The sequence below is a fragment of the Periplaneta americana genome, chromosome 10 (genome assembly GCF_040183065.1).
Source record: "Periplaneta americana isolate PAMFEO1 chromosome 10, P.americana_PAMFEO1_priV1, whole genome shotgun sequence".
NCBI classification, from domain to species: Eukaryota; Metazoa; Arthropoda; class Insecta; order Blattodea; family Blattidae; genus Periplaneta; species Periplaneta americana.
In genome coordinates, this window is record NC_091126.1 from 36,894,086 (window position 1) to 36,916,451 (window position 22,366).

Sequence of the window (22,366 nt, forward strand, 5' to 3'; positions counted from 1 at the left end):
CACATTAGTGAAAGAATGGCTCCTGTTAAAGATTAATGAGATGTTTGAGGAATAATCAATATAAAAGGTATACAAAAGTGTCTAACCGTTTCAGAGTAAATCACGATCTTAAAAAGATAATCAATAGTAGGTTAATAAAACAAAGTTTCACTTTCACTTTCAAATTAATACTTAATTCATGAACAATGAAACAGTTAAGACTAATAAAGAGATATTACAAGCAATGATTTACGGTTACAAGTTGCATACATGATTTAGGAACAATTACAATAATTAAAATATAACACAAGTAATGACTTACAACTAACGAATACCGAAATTCTTGAAGGGCAATATATAATGGTAGGGGCAATACAAAAGATTTAAAAACAAATTTAAACAGTACAGTAAAGGAATAGTAAAAAAAATGACTAAAGATTACAAATTAAACACATTTATTTAAAGCAATAGGTAACAACAAAGAGATACTAATAACAATACAGTGACTGTAGTTACAGATTAAACACATTATTTTAAAAACAAACACGCAAAGCATTAATAGCTATTGTCAGGCATCATTCAAAGGGACCATGACTGCAATTCACATCTTCTTGGCGTTATTTCGTATACCATTTTGTGTTTCAATCTATTTTGATTTGTTATTTTTCATTGTAACAACAAAATATGTCTCATAAGGCCTCAAGACATTTGTCTATACTTATTGTATCACGGTACTCTTTGTCAGTGGCAACCTGTAATGGTTATAGGAAGAAATATATATATATAAATAAAATAGTTATTAAACACATTCATTTATTTGTTTTTATCACTACTCTAACATTTGTTCCTTTGCCAACATTTCAAATTGCAAATTCTTTACGGTACTGTGAAACATGCTTTGTGATCTACTTGTCATGATGCAAGACATAAACTTTGTAAAGAACACGCCAGTCGTTAAGAGTCTTTCTTTAAATCACGCGGCTACACAAAAAAAGGTGATATTCATTTTAGCCGTGAACATTTTCAAAATTCAGTCTTATCAAAGAATGACATTTTCTCCACATGACGGGGTTGCAGTATGTTTCTCATGTTCTGGGTCTTATGAACCATTTTTCTTCACAAAAAGATGTTCAGTCATTCCATCGGATATAAGTTTACCAATAATTTACATTGTACAGCTTTGTACTGCCAAGGAAAATGATATTCGGAGTCTTTTTAAATATTTCACTGAAAGGGAGGTGACTTGGTTTGAAGAAATACTCACCAAAGCAAACCAACGAAATATAGCAGGAGGGGGAAGAGAGCGATGTGATAGCAGGAGGGGGAAGAGAGCGATGTGACTCAAATAATGAAGACTGCTGAGATGAAAAATGGCAAGCAAGAAAAGTCTGTGTATCATTTGTTAAACTATCATCAAAATTACTATAGATTCAACATCACTCTATTGAATAATAGGCCCTATAAATTATTCGTTTATTCTTAATTATCTTTACTTTGTATGACCGTATTATTATTATTATTATTATTATTATTATTATTATTATTATTATTATTATTATTATTACTGCGAGTGACTTAAAACAGCTATTAGAATTTAGTTCCTGGTATATTAAATTCCTGTCAATATTATATGTACTAAGGCAGCGGTAATCAAAACACTGCACGCTCGGGCTAGCGTCATTTACCCGCGGACAAGACACAGTCCTAGCGTGCAATCCTCGCTGCTGACGGGTATGCTGTCTCTCTATCCCTTTTGCACGACAGAGCAGAGTTCCTTACCCTTCATGCACTCTACCCATTTCAGCAAGTTCTGACGACCACTGTACTAAGGGCATATACTGGCATATTTTAAAATGCTAGTTGCTATTTCAGATATTACAATATATATTTCAAAGAATTAATGTCTTAAATAAAAAATGATTACGTTCATTACTGCATTCATTGAGAAATTCTTAAGTAGGGGAGAGTCGGGTAGTATTGGACGTCGGGTAATATCGGAGAGTGAGTTTCTTTCAACTACCACACGATGATAGTACCTGATTGACATGGTTACGTTTCAGTAATGTCGCATAGAGAAACGTAACCATGTCATTCAGGTACTACCATATGGCGGTAGATGAAAAAACTCACTGTCCGATACTACCCGACTCTCCCCTACTTAGTATAAGTCCTTCTTCTTCTTCTTCCTCTTCCTCTTCCTCTTCCTCTTCTTCTTTCTTGGCGCTACAACTCATTGTGAACCTTGGCCTCTTCCACGATTTTCAGCCAGTTGTCTCGATCCTGCGAAATTGCTTTCCAATTCCTATAACCCATCTTACATATGTCTTCCTCAACTCCATCCAACCATTTATTCTTGGTCCTCCACGGCTTCTTTGGCCCCCAGGATTTCCATTTAAGGGGACACTCAACTTAAAAATTGGAGAAAAAGTGTCATAGAAATTAAAAATTAAATTTCTACACTGATTTACGTGACAGAACTAAATCAATATGCAGAATTCTTCCCCTATTCATTGAGAAGTCACAGTCAAATGCACAAAGCCAAAAAATAAAAAATGATAATTAAAAGTGATATTTTAATTAATGATTGATTAAAAATTGAAATATTTTTTTTTATTTTGAAAAGTATTGGATCTAATGAGCTTAGATTTTACATGTTACTTTCTATGTGTATATTAAACTTTTTCTCCAAATTTGAAAAAGATTGGTCAAATAGGAAAAAAGTTCCAAAATATAGTTGAGTGTCGCCTTAATAACCTTTTAGGAATTTCTACGTCACTCATCCGTGCCACATGCCCAGCCAGCTTAATCTTCCTGCTTTTACTATTCTTCTAATAGGCGGATCTTTATGTAGAATACAACTCATTTTTATATCGCCTCCTCCATCTTCCTCTCTCGAATACTGGGCCAATTATTTTACGGAGTACCTTCCTCTCAAAAGCATCCAAATTTCCAGCGTCCTTTTTTGTTAGGGACCACGTCTCAGCAGCGTATGCTAGTACAGGTCTTATAAGTGTTTTATAGATAGTTATCTTTGTGGTACGAGATAAAATTCTTGAACAAAGTAATTTTCTTAAGGCGAAGTAAGCTCTATTGGCAGCCATTAACCTCTGCTTTATTCCATATGAAATATCATTAGAATGAGTAACTGTTGATCCCAGGTATTTAAATTCATCCACTCTCTCGAAGTCATATCTGCCTATTGTTATTAAGGATGGCATATTCTTGAGGTTTGGCTTTCCACAAACCATGTAATTCGTTTTCGATTGATTAATGGTCAATCCCATAACTTTAGTATAAGTACTAAACCAAAATGAAAATTTCAAATGTTATTTCCTGCAAACATAGTTTTCTAGTATACGCTCCCTGTACATATAACTCCTCAATTTACTAATTAGATTTTGTTAAAAATTCACCTATTAATTCGTTCAATCATTCATTCCATTCGTTCAATCATTCACTCCACTCGTTCAATCGTTCACTCCGTCCATTCAATAATTCACTCCACTCGTTCAATTGTTCACTCCGCTCGTTCAGTCGTTCACTCCGCTCGTTCAGTCGTTCACTCCTCTCGTTCAATCGTTCACTCCGCTCGTTCAATCGTTCACTCCGCTCGTTCAATCGTTCACTCCGCTCGTTCAATCGTTCACTCCGCTCGTTCAATCGTTCACTTCCCTCGTTCAGTCGTTTACTCCTCTCGTTCAATCGTTCACTCCTCCCATTCAATCGTCAATCGCTCACTCCGTCCATTCAATAATTCACTCCACTCGTTCAATCATTCACTTCATTCGTTGCTCGTTCAATCTTTCACTCCGCTCGTTCAATCTTTTACTTCGCTCGTTCAATCGTTCACTCCTCTCGTTCAATCGTTTACTCTTCTCGTTCAATCGTTTACTCCGTCCGTTAAATCGTCAATCGCTCACTCCGTCCATTCAATAATTCACTCCACTCGTTCAATCATTCACTCCATTTGTTCAATCATTCACTCCGCTCGTTCAATCTTTTTCTTCGCTCGTTCAATCGTTCACTCCGCTCACTCAATCGTTCAGTCCTGTCGTTCAATCGTTTACTCCGCCCGTTAAATCGTCAATCGCTCACTCCGTCCATTCAATCATTCACTCCATTCGTTCAATCATTCACTCCATTCGTTCAATCATTCACTCCGTTCGTTCAATCATTCACTCCGTTCGCTCAATCATTCACTCCGTTCGTTCAATCATTCACTCCGTTCGTTCAATCATTCACTCCGTTCGTTCAATCATTCACTCCGTTCGTTCAATCATTCACTCCGTTCGTTCAATCATTCACTCCGCTCGTTCAATCGTCAACTCCGCTCGTTCAATCGTTCACTCCTCCCGTTAAATCGTCAATCGTTCACTCCGTCCATTCAATAATTCACTACACTCGTTCAATCACTCACTCCATTCATTCATTCATTCATTCGCTACATGTGCAGTTAATTAATTCGTTCATTCCCTTACTCGCTCATTCATTCATTACATTCGCAGTTAATTAATTAGTGATTTCATTAATTTATTTATATATTCCTGAAAGTGGAACTATTTATGAGTTACGAAGCGTTGGAATCGTTTCATTCCAGTGCATGCTTAAAGGACGAACACCTACTCAACAGGTTAGTCCTAGCTAAAGCCTTAATCTGGCGCTCTTTCCTACTCATAATAAGAGTCAGAGTGTTGTGCACTCTCACCAGCAAAATTTCGGCATCTTTGTCTTGTGATGGCAATCCCGGCCGGCCAAGACATGATCACGAGGACTCTTTCCGGTCCTGCCCAAGCCATTCTGACACCAGCCGCGAGCGGACGACATCCGCGTCCATGCGCTCATGCGCACAAGTGCAGCGCCAACATTTCTAATAGTCGAAGCTAACTCATTAAAAAGTTACATCAGAAAACAGAGTTTAAAAGTTTTAACTGCTTTAGAAAGGGAATTGAAAAGACCGAGCGAAACTCCCATATAACCCCCCCCTTCCTTCTTCCCTCGTCGCTTTTTGTGTGTGTAATGTGGTTCCAACGCCGAGAAATTGCAATTAGAAAGGTCCCATTACTGACGTCTGACAAAATAGCTATGGGTTGAGGGAAAGTTTTTTTAATAGAAAATACATTCATCAATGTGAATGAGATCGGAATTCCGTGAGTAATACTCGACAGAGGTGAAAAAAAAGTTTCAACAGGTGATTTCATATAAAAAGTGAGCGGTGTTGAAAATGCACTTAATTTTGTAACTCCACTGGAAGCAGTTGACAAAATTATTAGCAGACTTGACTCATCACAGCAGACACTAAGACTACTTATCTTCTTATTCCTCTTAATCTTCCTTATTCTGGTGATTGTTTCGACTTTGTATCTGGTCTGACAGGCAGCTGGATGATGCCACAGTACTTTCGTTCGAGGACCTTATCTGCTATTCCGTCCTCAGAAACATTGCCTGTTGTTTTACTACCCCAGTCATATTTTCTAATTTGATTCCTATTTTGTCTAATAAAGACTTGTGGAGTCTCACGTACCATTGGCACAAAGAAACATTTGCTTCAAAAGCAGTGAACTTGGTGAAAGAAACTTGACAGGTAAATATTCTCTGGAGCAAACTTTCAATTTCTTAAATAACTTGAATCTAGAACTTCGGCAGCTACGACAGATCGCGTACCAAGTCATGCTAAGGACCTTGGTTACTTTTATATTACGCCTATACCGCCATCTCTCACTGAGGGGAAATCATAAGAAAATTCGGTAGAATATATTTAATTGCTTCTTCAAAAAGGAAGTGATATATGTAAGTGGAAGATATTTTTTTATATTTTTATTGCATATTTTAGAGTCATTAAGTAAAGGGTTGTAACATTTAAAAATCTTCTCAATTAGAACTTTCATACTCAACGAAGACTCGCCAAAATACTGTCCAGTGCATTAACAATTCTAAAGCACATTTATCGAGGATCATTAAATCACTGATTGAAATTTTTGGATGTAATATAATTAAATTGGGAAGTTCTCTGTTTGTTTATTTGTTGCGGAACGTTTTCGACAAAAATGTTCCAAATATATTTTAATCTTCTGTCTCAATCCTTCGGAATTTGCACTCAACTGTTAAACTGAAAGTAGGGCACGTCCTATCAACGTGAGCCTTCAATTAAATTATATGAACCACCGTAGATATTGCATTCTGTGGATATATGTTATAAGAAAACTTCCCTTCCATACAACATGTATTCGGTAATCTTCTGTGTATGTTTTATGTGCCATAATATGTATCGGATACTGTGGATCTACAGTATGATATAAGAAAATTTCCCTTCCCTACAACATGTTTTCGGTAATCTTCCGCGTATTTTTAATGTGCCATTGTAGGTATCGGATACTGTGGATCTACAGTATGATATAAGAAAATTTCCCTTCCCTACAACATGTTTTCGGTAATCTTCCGCGTATTTTTAATGTGCCATTGTAGGTATCGGATACTGTGGATCTACAGTATGATATAAGAAAATTTCCCTTCCCTACAACATGTTTTCGGTAATCTTCCGCGTATTTTTAATGTGCCATTGTAGGTATCGGATACTGTGGATCTACAGTATGATATAAGAAAATTTCCCTTCCCTACAACATGTTTTCGGTAATCTTCCGCGTATTTTTAATGTGCCATTGTAGGTATCGGATACTGTGGATCTATGTTATAAGAAAATTTCCCTTCCCTACAACATGTTTTCGGTAATCTTCCGCGTATTTTTAATGTGCCATTGTAGGTATCGGATACTGTGGATCTACAGTATGATATAAGAAAATTTCCCTTCCCTACAACATGTTTTCGGTAATCTTCCGCGTATTTTTAATGTGCCATTGTAGGTATCGGATACTGTGGATCTATGTTATAAGAAAATTTCCCTTCCCTACAACATGTTTTCGGTAATCTTCCGCGTATTTTTAATGTGCCATTGTAGGTATCGGATACTGTGGATCTATGTTATAAGAAAATTTCCCTTCCCTACAACATGTTTTCGGTAATCTTCCGCGTATTTTTAATGTGCCATTGTAGGTATCGGATACTGGGGGTTTATGTTATAAGAAAATTTCCCTTCCCTACAATATGTATTGGGTAATCTTCCGCGAATGTTTCATGTGCCATTGTAGGTATCGGATACTGTGGATCTATGTTATAAGAAAATTTCCCTTCCCTACAACATGTTTCCGGTAAACTTCCGTATATGTTTTATGTGCCATTGTAGGTATCGGATACTGTGGATCTATGTTATAAGAAAGTTTCCCTTCCTTACAACATGTATTGGGTAATCTTCCGCGCATGCTTTATGTGCCATTGTAGGTATCGGATACTGTGGATCTATGTTATGAGAAGAATTTCCTTCCCTGCAGCATGAATTCGGCAATCTTCTGCGTATGTTTTATGTATGGTTGTACGTACTGGATACTATGGATATATGTATAGGAAGTTTTCCCTTTCCTAAATCATGTATTCAGTAATCTTCCGCGTAGGTTTTATGTGCCATTGTAGGTATCGGATACTGTGGATTTATGTTATAAGAAAATTTCCCTTCCCTACAATATGTATTCGGTAGTCTTCCGCGTATGTTTTATGTGCCATTGTAGGTATCGGATACTGTGGATCTATGTTATAAGAAAATTTCCCTTCCCTACAATATGTATTCGGTAATCTTCCGCGTATGTTTTATGTGCCATTGTAGGTATCGGATACTGTGGATCTATGTTATAAGAAAGTTTCCCTTCCCTACAACATGTATTGGGTAATCTTCCGCGCATGCTTTATGTGCCATTGTAGGTATCGGATACTGTGGATCTATGTTATAAGGAAATTTCCCTTCCCTACAACATGTTTCCGTGTATGTTTTATGTGCCATTGTAGGTATCGGATACTGTGGATCTAAGTTATAAGAAAGTTTCCCTTCCCTACAATATGTATTGGGTAATCTTCCGCGTATGTTTTATGTGCCATTGTAGGTATCGGATACTGTGGATCTATGTTATAAGAAAATTTCCCTTCCCTACAACATGTTTCCGTGTATGTTTTATGTGCCATTGTAGGTATCGGATACTGTGGATCTATGTTATGAGAAGAATTTCCTTCGGCAATCTTCTGCGTTTGTTTTATGTATGGTTGTACGTACTGGATACTATGGATATATGTATAGGAAGTTTTCCCTCTCCTAAAACATGTATTCAGTAATCTTCCGCGTAGGTTTTATGTGCCATTGTAGGTATCGGATACTGTGGATCTATGTTATAAAAAATTTCCCTTCTCTACAAAATGTATTCGGTAATTTTCCGCGTATGTTTTATGTGCCATTGTAGGTATCGGATACTGTGGATCTATGTTATGAGAAGAATTTCCTTCCCTACAGCATGAATTCGGCAATCTTGTGCGTATGTTTTATGTATCGTTGTAGGTACTGGATACTATGGATCTCTGTATAGGAAGTTTTCCCTTTCCTATAACATGTATTCAGTAATCTTCCGCGAATGTTTTATGTACCCTTGTAGGTATTGGGTACTGTGGATATATGTCATAAGATGATTCACCTTTCTTACAGAATATATTCGTTAATGTTCTTCGTATGTTGTGTATCATTGTAGGTAGCTACTCGATACTGTGGACCTATGTCACAATACGTTTTCCTTCCCTATAGTATGTATTCGTTAGATACATAAGTTCGTAGCACTTTTGTTTTTCAGAACACCGCGTTGTTATGAGATTGTTCAACGATCCTCATTTGTCATTCTTATTTGGAGTGTTGTGTTTGTAAATACGCCTTGAATTTTGCGGAATGTAGAAAAATTTGTGCTATTTATGGGCTAAAGAAAATGGAGTGTTAAGTGAAAAAACGAACACTTCCTACATATTCTTTTGTTTGAGTTTATAGAGGAGCAAAAGCAGAGGAGGCGACCCGAAACATTTGTGTAGTGAACGGAAGAATGCTATTGGAGAAACCACTGCGAGAAAATGATTCCATTGTTTCAACACACAACAACCAGTACAAAATTTAGTGTCCATCCAAAGATGATGATTTTGTAAGTTTGGTGAGGTAAAGAAGGCGTCGTGTACTACGAATTTCTTCCCATGAACGTAACCATAATTGTTGACATTTGTTGGCAACAACTCAGATGCCTTGCGGCCGCAATTGAAGAAACACGACCGGCAGCATTGTATCAAGTACTGCTGCAACATGATAATGCACTCCGCTAAAACGACGAAAACAGCTATACAGAAGCTTGTTTCGAAGGTGATTCCACATCCCCCATATTCTCCCGATCTTGCGCCCTCAGATTTCCATCTTTTCCGTTCTCTATCCAACTATTTTCAACGGAACTTCTTTGATAGTGAAGATGCTTTACAAACGTGGCAAATTAAATAACTCCAAACCAGCAGATTTCTGCAGACGCGGTATTGAAAAACTACCCCCCCCCTCGCGTTGGCAGAGAGTCATACATAATGTAAGATAATATGTTACTGATTCATTTCTGTCTTCTATTTATAAAAGAAACTTTTGTCACAGCGGAAAAAGTTATGAACTTTTGCGTCAACCCAATAGAACATAAATGGGCGCAATTTGTAGGTATGATATACTCTAACATACAAATTTGGCTTTGTCTGAAATGTGTAATTTTTGTAATGAAAATTCCTCCTTTTCGACGGATTTCTTGCATTGCCAGAAGTTACTAAATTTTACAGTTTATTTTAAAATATAAAACTTTAAAACTTGAAACTTCAAAAAGTGTTAAAATGCTTTACAGTGTAATGTACCTTATGTAACCGGACGACATCGTTTCAGCTTCATTCTAGTTAATATTTTGTAGTTGGATCTTTGTTCATTTCTGTGATATTAAGTTCGTTCATATCTTGTGGTTTCATTATTGCGATCCAGATTCCTTTATCTAATTTTACAAATATTAAATTATGTTCTTGTTTCTCTCTTTGTCTTCTTGCTTTGACTTTATGTTTATCGGGTATGGATTTGTTTAATTTATTTTTGTTTCTCAATATGTCTTGCCTGATGTGTTGGTGTTGAGTTTGCGTGTTTTTATTGTTGTTTCTGCTTTAATTATAACCATTGTTTCTATTTGTTGTGTCTTATTTGTTTTGTTACGTTGTATGTTATGTTTTAATCCTCTTTCAAGTAATTTCGTTTCTTTTTGTTTGAATGCTACGTTTGTGTTATTGAATATTCTAGGGTGGAATTCTTGTGTGGTGCTGTGTGTTGTTTTTAGTTTGTCTGTTTGTTGATGCTATTAATTTACCTTCTATGTCGTTTCTTTGTCTATTGACTTATTTGTTTTGCTTTTCTATTCGTATGTAAAATTATTTTTTTCTAATTTTATAGGCACCTATGATGTACTGTTTGTACCAGCTGCAAGTATAGTTTTTATACCTTTATATTACATTACTTCGTGATGTCATGTGGGTGTTTTTATTGTTTTATATACAGTATATTTACCATCTTCTTTGCTGGATATGAGTTGTCTTTTACATGTAATTGTGTATATATTTAGTATTACATGATATTTGAGATATTCCTGATTGAATAATTTTATGTTGTGGGACGTCTTGATTATTTTTATGCATGTATGTCTGTATTGGTGAAGTAAATTAATTATATCAGCTGTACCCAAACTGTGGTCCTCTTACCACCGGGAATCCAAGAGTGATTTTAAAGATGTCCGCGTAACTAACATGTGTTTTCAAAGCTAAGCTTAAATTTATCACGTTCTCTGGTTTTTGTTAACTTGTTGAAATATTTTTATTCCAGACTTCTGAGATACGGTGTTTAACAAGAATAAGTTTATCTGAGGAACTTTGCTTAGCCTACAATCCTCGTCTAGCTCTCTGATGTATTATTTTTCTTTAATTCTGACCTGCAGGATCCAACTTAACTGTTTTTCAGTTCAGTATAAGACTTGAGTAACGATTAACAAATTAAACTCTTGATCTTGCAGAGTTATTAATCGATAATTCTATTTTTTTCCCCATTTTAAGTTATTGTCAATACATGATGATCAATTTTCGTCCAATATCTCTGGAAGTATGAAAAGCATCTTCATTGGCTGACATTAAAATGAAGGAAATATTATTTCTTTTACAGTAGAAAAAACATTTATATTAGTGTTGTGGGATATAATTGATTAATATAATAGATTAATTGATCAGTTTCTGTTGTAAGATTAATCGATCAAAAATATTTAATCGAATAATCGAGTCAATTAAAATTAATCGGTTGTAGTTGATTTTAATTATTATTTTGTTAATACAAACTCGTAATAAAAATTCTGACAATATTTCTCTCTCGGAAATTGTTTAAATATTATTTTCTAACTGTATAACCAGGTAGTGTAGGGAAAACCTTCGCACAAACACTTTAGAAAGAGATGGAGATATGAGGACAGTGATCTGGTCTACCACTATTGACAGTTGAAACACAATGCGAAACCGTTATTAAGTTTTATGGTTTTCCAAAAAAATTTCCACCGTGTTGTCAGCTCATCTTCCTAGCATATGAAATACTTTTCTGGGATTCGTCCCCCTCATCCCTTATAAAATAGCCATGTCTACACTGTGTGCAAGTGAGAGCGTAACTACCTTCTTCTCTTTCTAAGATCTGGTAATTCGATTACAATAGGGGCCAGTTTTCTATTTCGACTGCAGTTGCAGTTTCTGTACTGAGTTTGTATAGGAACATCATTTTATTTTTACTTCAATTTTTATTGTACCTGCGTTTTTGAATGTACTTCACTCCCACCCCTTCTACTAAGGAAGTTCCAACTCCACACAGAACCAAGACCGCAGATAGTAAGCAGTACTGAGTTACTGAGTATAGTACGTTCCAGAAATATGTTCGCGTTTTCCAGTGACGAAAAAGCTTTCAATATTGAATCATATTTACGCACAGGTACTGTCCGTTCGCCTACGTCGCATCCCGATTTCCCCCACCTGCTTCTGCTCGCCCCTCTGTAATAACTGGGCTGTCTTAGCTCTTTTCTGAAAACATTAATTTCTCTTAGGAATTGGACGTTTACGTAATATTATACAGCTGTTTAATTTAACTTAAATATAAGGGCCTCGTTAAGTAATTAACTGTCACGTGATTTCCTCCCTTTCTACAATCCTGCGGCATAACCACTTGGACGGACAGTAGATAGCATGTCTGAGTAATTTTATATTTTCGGGTCGGGCAGAAGTGAAGATTGAATTCACAGTACGTAGAGTAGGTACAGAATTATTTCAACATGAGTTACTAGTACGAAGGACGAAACTGGCAATTGGAATTAGATGCAATAGTCTATAGTGCGATAATATGCACAAAAGAACTGAAGCCTGTATCGAAATGAACGGCCACCATTTTCAAAATTGTGTTTAAATATTCATATTATGATTATTTTTCAATTTAACTTCTTTCTCTATATTGTACGCTAATGTGCTGTAGGGAGTATAATATGCACTGCATAATGGATACGTTCGCATGGATAACTCACTTCGTGAGTAAAAACTCTTATTCTTAATACAGTACTGTACTTTGATTAAAGAAAAACCTAATGAAAATTATCAAACTCAAAATCGCGATATTTCCTAGTTTACGTAAATGGATGAACTACTTTTCTTTCTTCCTATACCTAGTAGAGTGATTTGTGTTTTACGCCAGTATCATCGAACTCCAGTCTTGGAGAGGGGAGCAAGCGGTGTTTCCGGTTCTCTAAAGGTATAGACAGGTTAATATTAAAAATGTTAGTAAAAATAAAATGATGTTCTTGTACCTTGGAACATACCCTCTTGTAAGTTGGAACACATGGAATATAGGTGGGAATATAGCTGTAAAAACTGACAGTCATATTTAAAATGTGTTTGCAATCATAAACCAGAGCAGGCTTCTCTGATTGAGATTTTATTTCCTGGAGGAGCAATAACTGCTCCAATGGCTTTCTTCAAGGCATCCGGATCAGTTGGAGGCCTCTGAACTCCAGACTTACTTCGTGATATAATCTTAAAATGAAATAAAAACAAAAACCGATAGTATCGTGTACTTTGCAACATGTTGCATGGTACAAAATGTTTTGTGTTCAAAGGTACAAGAGGGTGCACTTTTAAATAAATATGGCTCCCAAAACTAGGAGATTCGAATAAGTCATGGAAATTAAAATATGTTATTACTCGCCACATGATAGGGAACACACCGTACTTGAAAAATATTAACAAATACAATCTGGTTTTGTGTTAGAAAACATATATCCATGAACGAAATGTTTACTTTTGGTACTAAAAAAATTTTTGTCCACGGAACTCACACTTTGCATAAATCAAACCGAAACTACGACCAGAGCTACTTAACAGTTTTCTCTACAATCTACTTCAGTTTGGGTCCTCTAGGTAGCAGCAAAAATTAAAAAAAAAAAACAAAAAAATGTTCAAAGGTACACTATGCTAAAGGTACAACAGTCTGCCCTATCTCGTATGTGGCACATAATATTAAACACACTATTGTTTTCAAGAAAAAGTTTCATTTGTATTGTAATGACAGCTAGGAAGTTCGTATCGTAATTCCGATGTTGAACTTGGACTGTAACGCCGAATGCATAGCAGCACGAGACGTCAACATTTAACGAAGAATAATCCAGGAAAAAATAAACGTGTATTGCACACTCCTGTTTGCATAATTATTTATTAACACGAGTTTGCCTTTATGGAATCGTACATAATGTTAACATTACGTACATAATACAATAATAACAGAATAGCACACTTTGTTCAGAACCTAAACTATTAATATAAATGAGCAATATTCTTCAAATTATTCACGACTGTACACAGCTCCAAAGAATGATACTATGCGTTGTTTATGTGAACAGCGTATCGTCTACAGCGGGCGGGAGCAGGGCGAGGCGCGGGTGACATATATACACCTCGCTATACTCAACTGAAATATACTGTTTTGGTACGAAATTCCTACCATACGATACCAGCATATAATGTCGCCGTCTCTCCCGGCATCTCTCTGAAACCTAGCTCCGAAACTTGTAAAGTTTCTACATGGATGACATGGTGTAAATACCCAAAAGTGTCTCACGACGTTGAGAACATAGGTCTAAAATCATAGTTAAGTGATATTTGCTTGATCTTGGAGTAGGTGTACGAAAAGTTCATTGTCTGTTATTCTGTTGTGAAGTGATTAGTGCATTATTTCAAAAATAGAACATCGAATTGAGAGACTGGAGCTTTGTACACAAGTGAATTAGGCTACAGTGACAGCTTGATCGGGCCAGAGTAAACAGCTTTGTTGTAGAGAACGCAGTCTTTGTCCCATATGAGTGAAGACATAAAAGCTTCGTTTCTCTTGTTGATTGTGCTACTTGTTGCTGCTCTCACAGAAGCTTCTAGTGCGAAACTAGACCTTTATTATTCACAGGGAATTTATATCATCTCTCATTGACTAATTAATTATTATTTTATTTTATTTCGGCCTATGTTTCCTCCCTATTTTTATTCACTACATCAATGTTTCTACGTAGTTATGGCTATTTAAGCTTAATTTAATATATTTAGGAAACCATTTATTAATCCTCATGTTGTTTTATTGATTATAATTCTTTAAATCATTAATTTGTTAGCATTTATTTGTGTCGAAATGTATATTGTAAATGTGTTCTCTTAATTATAAAATTATATACACCAATTTATTTCTAGCCACAATATGCAACGGATAAGACGCATTGTTGAACCACAGTCTGGTATGTATGTATGTATGTATGTATGTATGTATGTATGTATGTATGTATGTATTATTATTATTATTATTATTATTATTATTATTATTATTATTATTATTATTATTATTGTATTTCCAATGGGGGTTAGGGCTATAGTTTTACACAAAAAAGATAACCATAAAGAGAAATGAGAAAGAAAATTAAATTAGCTTACGCGATGTAAACAAAACATAAACAATCTGTAAATTAGGCATTGCGATTGCAAAGTAAACATCAAGCATCAATTTGAGACATACAAAAACATTAACAACACACATACGTAACACTTCTACAACACAAATATGCAGCTTTCCGTGCCATGCATAATAAATTAATACACAATAGTCACACAAACACAATCAAACTCTAATTACGACATTGCGACGACATCAAGCATCCCATAACTATGACTCTCATACATAACAAATCAAGCATCCGTTACAACACATACACTTCAACATAGTAACCACACTTTTAAAAGTTACAAATTTGGCTCCAAGAAGAATAAATAGGACACTGTTACTAATTACTATTATTTCTACAAGGTCTTAAATACATCTGTAATAAATCTGTGAAATTCCTTTAAGCAACGTTGTTTCAGAAAAACTTTTGTTAATGGTGGTAAGAAAGTTGTATCGCACATGCTAAGATGGGTTTCTAGCCGGTATCTCTTGCGTTCTTATAGCGGACACTCTAGCTCTTGTAGCGGACAGTCTAGTATATACAATCACGAAGCTCAATACTTAGTAAATATGCATTCATTGATAGTTGCGAACCACTAGGATCGCTAATATCGCCTCATTACAGACAATGCGAAATAGTACCGGCACAGTCTATTGTTCCTAGCACCCTCACAACTCAAGCTTCGTGACTGTATATACTAGACTGTGGTTGAACGTTGCGTGACGTCGTTCGGCGTCCTGCAGACCACACACGTCATGAAAGTCCCGCAGTTTTTATCTTTGGGAAAGAATCTCTAGAACCAAAAGATTTTGAACCGAGTTCTACATCTGGACTGTACACCTCAATCAAGGAAGCAGGGCTGATGAATTGGTATTTAGTTAATCATAGATAGCACAATAAGCCTAAGGCTGCAGTACGTTCATACAAATGACGGACCTAATGTGGAGGAAAAAAAAGAAGTATAGGAAGAAAAATAAAGAAAGGTAGGAAAACAATAAATCTAAGTAGAAGAAATAAAATAGTGTAGAAGAGATGTAATAATATGTGTAATAAAGTGCTTACTATGCCATGACTGGAGCCCGGATGTTTGGAAAAATGCCCTTTTTACTGGGTGGAAGGAAATCTTTATTTTCATAGATATAAATGTGATTTGGGGTCAATCAAAGTGATAGGGCTAATTTTTATTTTACCTATTTTGCCTTTTCAAGGTGTTTCTTACTAATTCAATAGTAAATGCCTTTTTCCTTCATTTTAAAGCAATATTAGTTGTATATTTGCAATTTTCTAATTAATTGTAATGTAATGTGTATGCAATTTAAATATATGAAACAATGACTCACTTTACTAACAATAGTAAATAAAAGGGATTTATTTCGGTGCTTAATCTGCTAACGTCCCGCACCGTGGCGTCGTGGTGTAAGGCATCCTACCTCGGACTCCCGTTACGGAATGCGCGCTGGTTCGAGTCCTCATGGGGGAAGAAATTTTCTCATAAAATTTCGGCCAGTGTATGGGACCGGTGCCCACCCAGCATCGTGATGCAATTGGGGAGCTACGATAGGTAGCGAAATCCGGTTATGCAAACCAGCTATAACGGCTGGGGGGCTCAATGTGCTAACCACACGATACCTCCATTCTGGTTGGATGATTGTCCACATCTGCTTCGGCATGTGGCCGTGAGGCCAGCAGCCGGCTGGTCGGTCTTGGCCCTTCGTGAGCTGTAGCGCCACGGACTATTATTATTATTATTATTATTATTATTATTATTATTATTATTATTATTAATCTCCTAACAATCGTGCTTTAATACTATTGGCGTAATATGAATAATGATCGACAATCCACTATTACAAATATAATGTCATGTCTTCATGATAAAAGCAATCAGCTTTATAATTTTAAATATTAAACCCGTTTTTATATAAGATGTCAAGTAGCATTTTTAATTGTTTGCTTTCACATTTTTCAAATTTTACTGTTACAATTTTGTGCTACAAGTGTCTATTATTGTAGGATAAAGAAATTTGAGTGAGGAACAGTCAGTTAATGTCGGGTGACAGAAGGTTAGCTAGAATGCCTAAATCAGTAAACCATTGAAAAGTAAACTTTATGCCTACGTTAGTGAATTTGGTGCCAATGTGTTTTCAACCGATGGAACAGTTTTGTTATATAAGTTTTGTGAAAATACAGTTAATGACGAAAAAAAAGTATTATATAAGTCAACATGTGTCAACTACGAAGTAAAAATGTGAGTTATGTTGATGTAATTTAAATTTATTGCTGAATGCCCTCTTGAAATGTATAATAATTTTTCAAAATTTATTGCGCCTTTTTTACGTTTTTATTGCCTTTTTGCCTGACTATTTTAACTGTTACAAATGCCTAAACATCCGGGCTCTAGTCACGACGTTTCGTCGAATCTACGTCTGTATGTTCGAATCCCGTCTCGGGCATACGAATAGATGTTTGTTATCACTAGAGCCCGGATGTTTAGGCATTTATTTTTTTAGAATAGGCAGATATATAGGCACTCAAGTAGTAAAAAGAGGTAGTGAAATAGGCATTTATTATTCATGGAAATTGACAAAAAATAGACAAAACTTAATAAACTATCCCATACGTTACACACTTTCCTTGGTTACATATCACAATTAGATGATTTTTTTAGTTGTCAACTGTCATAGTGAGCCGCCTGTCAGAGAGAACGTTTTTCATGGTTGAAAAAGATCTTTCTACTTCTACTGAAGTGATTGTAACAAACTTAAAACAACTTATTTCAGTAGGACTGTCTCCACTTTCTTTCAGGGATCGAGAAAAACCGACTGTGTATTGTCTCAAAAAGAGGGGTGTGAGAAGGGATTAGAGTAGGGCTAGGATTTTGATGACCTATAAATCATGAAAAAATGTCCCAAAACAATGCGTTTATGAACTAAAAATCTTTCAGAAAGTCCTTAAAATGCTTAAAAATTGATCTTACATAATTGGCTTAGTAGGAATATGAATATTTAGACTAGTAATTAAATTAAATTCTACTACCAACATTCAAGTTTATTTAATTTTACATAATTTTTATAAGTGGTACACTTTAATTAATTATTTCACCTGATGTAGTTCCATGTAGTCCACCACAAGGCCACTCTTATCGGAACTAGCAGGTATAGAGGAGTCTATATTGAAGGGGTAGTTGGACTGAGCCATTATGTGGGGGTGTACTACGTTAAAATGACAATATTTGTGTAGAAAAAGTAATATACAAAATAATGGGTAATAATTAAAAAGTATGTAGAGAAAATATCAAAGGAAATAAATAATATTTTACATTAATAATGGGGATTTATGGCCACAATTAAAAGAAAATACACCAAAAATGGCCGATTAAAACAAAAAATGCTCTTATGAGTTGTAAGAGGTAAAAAATGCAAAAAAATGTCCTAACAAATATGTTTTAAAACACTCAGTTTGTCACATGATATATAAATACTAAAGCAGGAATGTTTCTGGCTTACTAGAAAAAAGATGCAATTTCATCAAAATCCTAGCTCTAGATTAGAGACTTCAAAGTACGCGTGACTTGTGCGTGCAAGCGACAACAGTAACGGGACCTGGAGGGGTGCTTTTAATACTTCCCTCATCCCCTTTCTTTTGCTGGTAAACCCCGAAGTGACTTGAGCACTGAGGGTTATACTGTTCAAACAACTTTAAGTGACATAAAAGTTGGAATCGGTAAGGGAGAAAAGTTTACGACTTCTTGGAAACGTATGTATTGCTGGACAATAAAATTCTCAGCAAATATTTGTGTGTGGTAAATGTATATTTTTAATTTGTACAACTGTTCTTTATTTTTTTTTGTTTGTTTATATAATTTATGTGCGGTTTATTTTAAATGCATTAAAATATAGAAAATGTACAATAACGACATAAAACGGCTAAAAAGGGCATTTAACCTTAAAAATAGGCAACGGGAGCTAAAAAATAAGCAAAAAGGGCAAAATAAAAATTGAGCCTATCGTCCCCAAATGTGTGGAATAGGTCTTTCATACATACACTCAGTTTAAAAAAAGACACTTTGCCTAACATCCGGGCTCTAGTTATCACTGTCATATTTTTATAGCCCAAGGATCTGCTGTCAATATGTCACGGGAGCACAATTCTGCAGTGCTTGAGAAAAGTGACATAAGACAGTTTTCAGAAACCTTTTTTGATAATTTATTGACAACTTACACTGGTTTATGTCGATTTGATGTTTTTCTGTATGAATTATTGTAATGGGAGGAATACCTATGTATTTTTTTCCAAGCGAACAGATGTTCCGTAAGTTGTCAATAAATTATCAAAAAAGGTTTGTGGAAACTGACTTGTGTCACTTTTCCCGAGCACTACAGAATTACGCATCTCCGTAGTATGTAAGGCTAAAATTTTTAAAATATACAAAGGCGTAACATTGAGAAGTGAAAATTATTAAAAATAAATACAAATAAATATAGTAAGAAAGGAAGAAACAAACAAACAAATAAAGAAAGAAATGGAGGATGGAAGGAAGAAAGAAAGAAGTGAGGAAAGATGGATTGGTTCATATTATTAAGTGTTAAGACAATGTGGAACGTGACATCTCGGTTATTATGGTCGGATCTGTCAACTTTAATTACAGTTTCAAATTAATAATGACTCTGTTCGCTTGGGACAGTAGAATGTTATACTGCGTATTACGGAAACAAAGAAAGTATGCACCTTGTCGTGGGGAAAAAATAAATAATATGCTCACGTCACTCAGACGACGAATTCTCACAAAGGGACGAGTTTCCTGCCAGTTCTTTGAGATTTTAGGTGAACAAAGCATCCTCGGAGAACATCTGTTACACTGCCATTCTCTTTCGAGTATTGCTGTCGCTGTCATATCATTTCATCGCCTCTGGATAACTTGTTTCCTTTTTTAAATTGCGATCTATATAAAAAAAATTGTTTACGGAACCAGAATGATGTACCGTAAGAGTAATTTTATCTCAAGACCTTTTGCAAAAAAATTCTCATCAATAATTGAGGAACTAACATTCTAAATTTTCTAAGTGCCAAAAACAACTTTGAGATATTGATGAAAAAAAAAACACTGCGCAATGCATATTGAGATATAAGCCCACCAACTTCTTATTACCGATTGGAGAGGCGGTCGCTGCTATCGCTACAAACAGGAAACGCGCAATGAGCTCAGTAGTTCGGACTACTGCCGTTGGTAATCGGAACTTGGCTGGCCTATACCTACAAAACCATTTTTGGCGCAGAAACGAGTCACTTACAGTTGAGCTACGACAAAGACAATTCAGTATGCCAGTCGTGGCGAGAACGTGACTCCTGAGACATTGTGGCTCGCAGTGATAGCTGTGCATTTCGCTTGCTCTAACCTCCGCCAACCCCCACCCTCTCAATCACTGGAGTCAAACTCCGTTCCATTTGTATTTGTCTCTGACCTGCGAGTGGCATATATCTCTCTCGAAACCATGTACGAAAGTTCCAAGTAGGATGGGAGGACGCATTTTTTTGCTGTCAATATGATGAGAATATTAAATGTATGATTTATTCACAAGTATTATGAGGAAAACGGTTGTATAACATAAAACGGCATTATACTACATGTTACTAATGAAACATTAAAAGGTTAAGTGTTATCATCATCATCATCATCATCATCATCTCCGTATGTCGACCCTTTTTCAGCAGATGTATGAATAATTCGGTTAGCTCTTCAATTTGAACTCACTGATTTACTATATGATGTCAAATGAAAGCTAGATGTAAGGACTTGACAAATGTTGAACTTTCAAATCTTTGCCAAGAAATAAAATATCTGAAGCTTCGTTCTTTCGCTTGCTCTGTTGAAGCCATGTTCGCTACAACTTACCCTTGTGAAAAATTATTTTCAACAATTAAAATAGTAGAAACCAAATTTAGATCACGACTGACAGACAAATACCTTCGTGATCAACTACGATTCGCAGTAAGTGACATAATTCCCGATTTTGAAACTTTGTCGCAGTGACATTCTGAAGACGGTTAACTTTAGGTTGTGATATTGTTCATTTACTGTTCATTTCTTTCTTCGTTACACGTACTAAACATTAGTTTGTAGCCTTGTACTGTATAAAATTATATTTAAGTGCTTGACGTCAGGAAAATGAAAATCCGCTAATAAGTCAGACAGTTGCTTCACTTCCCGTTCGGGTGTCCGCCTCCCTCCATAGGTGCTATTCACGTTGCAGGTTACACAGTGGCTCGGCGCACGATTACATTTTCGCCAACGCTGCAGTATGCTATTCTCATATGGATGTTCCTGCCATAGATTGCATAAAATTAAATGTGAAAAAAAAATTGGCACTTAGCACATTTAGAATGTTAGGTCTTCATTTAATTACATTTTGAAATACAGAGTATGAAGTGCAACTAAAAGACCTGTTTAATTTTCTTTCAAAATTGTTAAAGTCGGGGGTTTGAATCTCTCTCAGGGAAGAAATGTTTGTCGTTTGTGAAGCATTGCCTCAGGTGGAATCCGTATTCGTCCCTGAAATGCAGGGCCAGGAATTTCATTCCCTTAAATATATTAAATATATATGTAATATGCCGTCAGAACTTCAAAATATACTAATAATTATGCACTAATAAAATTATATGTTTATTGATATATCACTAATATATGTCACACCAGGTGAGATTAAACGTAAATTTATTCTTGAGAAGTTGAAGCATGCGAATCTTCCAATTTAATTTTATAATTGAAGGGTTCAGAGCCATAGTGGGCCAAGCGCCATTTATTAAAAACGGAGAAAGCAAGGGTTAAAGTTAAGTGAATGCCAGAGTTCAATGAAGACTGACATATCATTTAGTTTTAATGTGTATACTTTATATTACTTGCTATATGTTTCCATTGAATTATGGTAATAACTTAATTTTAACCCTTGTTTTCTACGGTTTTAGTAAATGGCGCTTGGCCCACTATGGTTCTGAACCAGAGTGCTGCATTGGAGTTAAATCACTCGCTTGAACTCGGTCGAGTGTCGCACCCTCGAGTGAGATACGATCGGTCGTGATACGCTCGTAATAAATAGAAGCACAGTAAAAGGTCATCTCACCGACAGGTCTTATCTTGTATGGAAGACGACAGATAAGATACATACATGTTTTGCTCACACGGTAAAATTAAGGCTTTATTTTCTGCGTTTATGACAAACGTTTAATGGAACAGTCAATGGAACGTACCAAAACAGGAACATGAAGTTATAAATAAAATAGCATAAAAAACTTCGATACACAGTTATTATTGCTCATTAAAAATTATTCAATATTTGATTTACCACATATATAATATGATAGGTCCATACATAGTGTTCCGCCTATATACTGGGACAATGTAGAAACGTTTTACAAAATATTATTGATATAGC

General features: G+C 35.6%; 1 protein-coding gene across 1 annotated transcript in view; it reads left to right on the plus strand.

The window, feature by feature from the left end:
• The window catches only part of LOC138707601 (cell adhesion molecule Dscam1-like), a 386,068-nt gene that overhangs the window by 147,290 nt on the left and 216,412 nt on the right, over window positions 1-22,366 (plus strand). The gene's annotated exons all lie outside the window — the stretch shown is intronic.